Raw genomic sequence first — 6,000 nt, 5'->3', positions numbered from 1 at the left:
AGTTGACTGAAGTGTAGTACGCGGGTACATGAACGGAAAGTCGTACAACGGCACCATAGTACAGCGAAACCTAGTGCAGGCAAGTTGGAGTACTTAAGGTCTAGAGAGACAGAGACACAGAGAGACAGAACTTTATTCTGGAAACGTTGGGTCAACAACAAGTGGTGGCCAGTGATTGGAGGGCGCCGTTGACCTTAGCTGATGATTCAGCGAGTCCTTGCTGGACCCGCGGAGGCGAGCTAACTCCGCCTCCCAGTGCTTCACACAAGAGATGAGAGGGAATGAGTTTTGAGGGCATTGTCAAATGATTTGAGCCACTGTTGTGTGGGCTCTACATTGGGGAAATCTGGGAGAGGGTAATACTTATGCATAGGTTGCGTGTAGTCTGGCGTGACAGGGAAGGTTGTCAGTTTACAAAAGGCGCCAGTACCATCCCTCAGTAATAGAGAGTGACCAGTGGTGTGGAGGGTAGCGCCGGCGAGAGAAGGCGGGAGTGACAAGTGACAAGTGACTTCATGGAAAGTGAGAATGGCTTTCGTGGGTTGATTGGGCTCCATGGGAAGGGGTGCAACCTGGCCCATCTCGGTGGGTTAGCTGTAGAACTGTGCTGGTACAGAGGACTGAGATAAGAGCAATATGAATGAGTGCGCTAAGCAGAATTGCCGCTGTCTTTTTTCACTTAAGAGTAAAATACTTTTCGTATGGATTGTGCTTCGAATACGAAATCCCCGTGTCCACAGTTTAAACTGGATATTGCGGAACATAAATCATCTGCATGATTTATAAGAACGAGTACGGGCACCAATCGAAGAAGGCATAAAAGTTTGCGAGGTTTAATATCTGTCTGCAGGAGCATGCGCATGTGGGGTGTGGCTGAGGTAGTTCTTTAACACTAGAGTGTGCTTTTTTAGAAGCAAAGCAATGGTTCGGAGCCAAGCACCGTGCTTAGCCATGTGGCGCTATCCCTCCTATGCCAATGCGATGAACAGTGGTGTCGGAGCAGCGGACGATACAAAATGTATTTTGCACGTTTGAGAAACTGTGCGATACTTCTGCCTAAACTTGATAATAGTGTACAGTACTATTCCTTTTTTGTGTATTCAAGGTGTTTTTTTTGCTGCTTTGTGCAGAGCAAACCACCTAGAACATATAGTAAAGGCTACACCTTGCGTAAAAAATCCATAACAATTCCGATAACTGTTAATTACAACAATATTCGGCCAGTTATTGACTGAGAAAAATTTCATTGAGAATTGCTGCACTCGAAAAAAATATTGCAAGCAGGATTGGAGGGGGCCATAACCTAGACCGTTATACAATAAGAACGAAAGACACGTTCCAGTAGAACCAAAAGCATCGAAAAATCACATTTGTTAACCAAATGCATACATTGCATACGCATCACTTTTATTTTGTTGCATGGCTTTGAATTGTTTTCAAAGCCTAAACTCCTATCTTAACTAAATCAAAGTTCTTCTCCCAATATCTACCAACTTATAGATAAATAATAACACTGACAAAGTGAAAGATGAATCACCGCGACATTAATTGTTTTGCAGGTGTAGGAGCCGAGATATATGGAATATACCGTCCAACACCTTTGAAGGGACTTAGGTTTGAAAGTTTCTAAATTCGCTTAATTTGTGCGCTGCATTTATTTCGCAGGTATTTACATCGCGTTTCTGCAATTTGTAAAAGGCAAGGCGTAGCTGCCGTTGAAGATCACCTGTGCTCTAGCGGTACTCGTTGACAGAAAATACCCCTAAGCAAATAGACCCAAAACCATAGGGATGTTAGAATCCGTAGGATACCGACGTGTGTAACCAGCCTTTGGTTAAATGTAACTATGGTGGAACAGGCGAAATATTTCAAATCGCGAACACTTGGCGGGTCTTACCAAAAATAATGTAACCCCAAAGTAAGTCACTGTTCCTGCTTATCTGTAACATGGAGGTGGCCGTACTGCATGCCCACTTGCAAACTTAAGTATAAACAGAGCCCTATAGTTCAAGATGTCGAGAATAAATTCAAGTCATACAGGCTCCCGCAGCGCATAAAACAGGAGGGGCCGAAAAGGCACCGGAGCTCCGCTTCCACGTGTGTGCTAGTATGTGTGTGAACGGGAAGGGGGGAGGGGAAGAACAAGGGAAATAAGTAGCAGTCTTCGTTATACTTCTACCATTATTATAGGTACTGTCCTGTATATACGCCGCATGGGATGTGCCTGCTTTTTACTGGTACAGTGACATTAAAACATATCTGCATTAAGGCATAAGTGCTTAACCATGTAATATAAAACGGCTGGGGCAGTTTTCTATGTCACCCTAAACATTAGAAACGACCCATCAAGGTTGGCAAGTTCAGCTACGCTCTACCGTAAGCCTAAGCCGACGCTAGAGAGTATTTAATTGACCACCAAACAACGTTACGCCATGCTAATATCCCGGAGACGTCAGCAATCCACATTGCAGATGTCCAGGAGACGTACCGTTGGGGTCGGAGTTACATATATTAAACTTTGCTGCAACTGCAAAAACCTATGAAAATCACACGAAGGATAACGTACAATAGACCTCTCATGGTACTTTTATTTGCTGTTTGTGTGACGTTATTTTAGTGGTACGTCTTATGGATATTGTAGTGGAACGCATGCAAGAGGTATATAGATGTCTGTCCTAATTTGGTTTTTTGTATTTCGCAGAAGCATTAGTTTGTTATATTTATAACTTCTGTACGTTAGTATGATATTGTTGAGATGAACCTGTATGCCTAAAATTTACATTCTTTATACATTATTTGGAAGTTTGGCCAGCCCTCTTTCGCAGGTTGCCTACGTGTTGTGGGCATTTATACTTCATATACACGTCTTACTATCTATTCAGCACTGTTTGCTGTTACTTGTCACCTGGTTTCTGGATTAATGTGTTTCCACTTTTGAAGTGCTGCATACTGCATGAAGTCACGTATGTGAACTGCCAAGCTGACCACTCACTCTCGCAGAAGCACACGAAGCACATCTCTAAACAAGAAATGTCGCATTGAAAACAAGAGGCAGTAAGTAACAGCAAACCAGTCCTGATCAGCCGAAGCACCCTGGACACTAAGGCAACCACAGTAGCGTCATCCAATTGTACCATACAGCACGGCTTTACAGGCCTTCTGCAAATAAACTATCCCAGAAACAATTCAAAAATTAATCTAATAAAATGACAGTCTCCCATCCTGTCTGTGAGTACCTGCACCTGGGTGGTAAGAACGCTTTAAAAGTACATATAAAACACAAAAGAGTTCAGGTAAAACAGTTTATATTGACTTCCAAATTATGTAATATGCGTTCGCAACACAACCACTTTAATTTTCATTCCTATATGCCCTGGCCCACAGGGTACACATTGTACAATTACAAGAGTAGTACAAATATTCATGACTATAAATAAGTCACACACCGCAGAAAGGTTGACAAAAAATAGGAAGAAAAGAAACATGTAAACCACGTTACAAGCGCAAGATAGATATGCAACTTGAAATATCGCAAATTAAAATAATTAGGTGAAAAACAACGTAAAAAAAGTGTGAAACAAAGAAATGATTGAATGGTGGTTATAAATACACAGTAAATTTACGAAAATAAATAGTTCACATGTAGTGAAAAGTTTCTGGAACAATATACCAAAAGCACCTAGGAAAAACAAAATTGGTGTTGAGTAGTGGTTGTGAGTGCCAAACAAATTTAAGCTACCTTAAACAAACCAACATCTAGGGAAATCGTTATCACCTATAGAAATGGTGTGTATGAATAGATGACTGCACGGCAGTTACAAGAGGAGTAGAAGTATACGTGATACCCGCCGCGGTGGCTCAGTGGCTAAGGCCTTGCGCTGCTGAGCACGAGGTCGCGGGTTCGATTCCCGGCCGCGGCGGCCGCTTTTCTGATGGAGGCGAAAAGCAAAAACGCCCGTGTGTACGAGCTATCGGCGCACGTAAAGATCCCCAGGTGATCACAATTAATCCGGAGCCCTCCACTATGGCGCGCCTCATCGCCTGCTTTGCGTCGGCGCGTTGAACCCTACAATCAATCAATCAGAAATATACGTGATGAAATGATTGACACTTAGTCAAATGCAGGAGAACAATAAAACGACAAAAAACTTTAGAAACAACTTATTGAATTCTGGTTAGGAAAACAAAAAGTTACACTATTTCAAGATTTCACACAAAGTGGTATCATTTGGGAACAAACGAAAAAATGGGGAACACGGAAATGATTGAATATTAGTTACAAGAAGACAGATTTACATGACTACGTGATTCACACCAAGTGGCACGCTCAATGAACAATAGCACAAAATAAAAACGCATGGAAGCACGGAAATGGTTCAATGGTGGTTCAATGGTGCATGCCTCCATTATCAGTTACGGTAGGGATTATTGAACAGTTTGCGTTCTTCGTTATGGTGCCAGAAACTGCCAAAATAGTTGCAGACCGGATTGGTTGGAAAGCGAGTGAAACTTTCATGGTCCAAAGCTGAAAGAAATTTAATACCGCTTGTAGCAATAAAAACTAAGAAGCCGCAGGTTGTCGACAAAGCTGATATTTGTGCAGGATGTGACTGACAATAAAAATCTCGGCCCTATACATTGTCTGGTAAAAGAATTTGTTGTCTGTAACTACATGAAGATATCTAGTTACACACAATGCAGGATGCCACTCGCAGATGAAAAAAAGCGTGTTTCCTGATTCCCAAACCAGAAGCCCTGCGCCAAGTGTACAATCAACAGTAGCTTGAGCAGTCGCCTTGTGCAGACTGTTGCTGTAGCACCTCCTTTGCAAGGCAGTTCATCAATCGTGGCATGGGTACAGGAAAATCAGTGTTGTTAGTACAGCTTTTTAAGACTGGTATAATACAGAATGGCCGGCTACCATTGTCCCTGAAAAAGACAGTGCATGACAGCTGCATCCTACCGGTACTCGCCTATGGGGCAGTAACTTCCAGGCTAACTAAAAGGGTCTAACTTAAATTAAGGACGACCTAGCAGGCAGTAGAGCGCTAGAAGATGTGTGTAACATTAAGGGACAGGAAGAGAGCGGAGTGGATATAATTTATGTCAGAACTTGCCCTACTAAGGCCACATTACCACTAACTATGCCAGCTAATGTGAGGTACCACTATATATAAGAACTATTCTTTGTGAATTGGGACTATGAGGACATCTTACCCTAGCTACAGGTCCCTTCTGAACTTGCAAAATATTTTTGTGTGTCTATTCTAACCGCTTGGTGGATTGAAGTGACAATATAGACACGGATGAAGACATGTCCACAAAATGTGGCAAAAGGAAACACGCACAAACGCCGACACCATCACTGCCATGGACGTATACTTCCTGCAGCAGAATGGCGAGGTGGGCTAGTTGGTATATATGCGTAACTAAACCTTCCAAAAGCACATCACTGAAAACCTCGTCATATTGTTCTGTTCGCTTGTCCTGCTCGGCTTACATTTTATTGAAGTATACGTTGTAGAGCAGCAAGCATCAAATTAGTGCCAGACATTTTTACAGCACAATCACGTTCACACATAGTCTAAGTTTCCCCCGTCAGCAGCCTGCAACATGTAAGTTATTAGCAAAGGACAGGCCAGACACCAGAATCATCGTGTAAGTAAGAGCAAAATGAACAAGGACGAATGAAGTGAACGAGACACGAATCATACTCAGCTTTAAAACTGAGAAATCCCAAATGCTGTGTTACTGTGATCAGCAAGGTGTGTAACTGACAAAATATTTAAGCTGAAAATTTCATAAGTGACAGAAAGTTACCAGCCATTCTTAAATATTTTTACTTTCTTCTGAAAGGTTAATTTACGTTTGCGATGCTGCAGTAATAGTACGAAGCACAACCAGCGCTTCTCATACTACTGTACCAGTTACGACATGCGTGTAGTTTTGACGTTACAAATAAATTCGGACTGCAGACGCATTGTTCATTCCAACATTTCA

This window comes from Haemaphysalis longicornis, unplaced genomic scaffold (assembly GCF_048455015.1).
Source record: "Haemaphysalis longicornis isolate Haplotype H1 unplaced genomic scaffold, Haemaphysalis longicornis Haplotype H1 scaffold_8, whole genome shotgun sequence".
NCBI lineage: Eukaryota > Metazoa > Arthropoda > Arachnida > Ixodida > Ixodidae > Haemaphysalis > Haemaphysalis longicornis.
Note: the sequence above shows the minus strand (reverse complement) of the source record.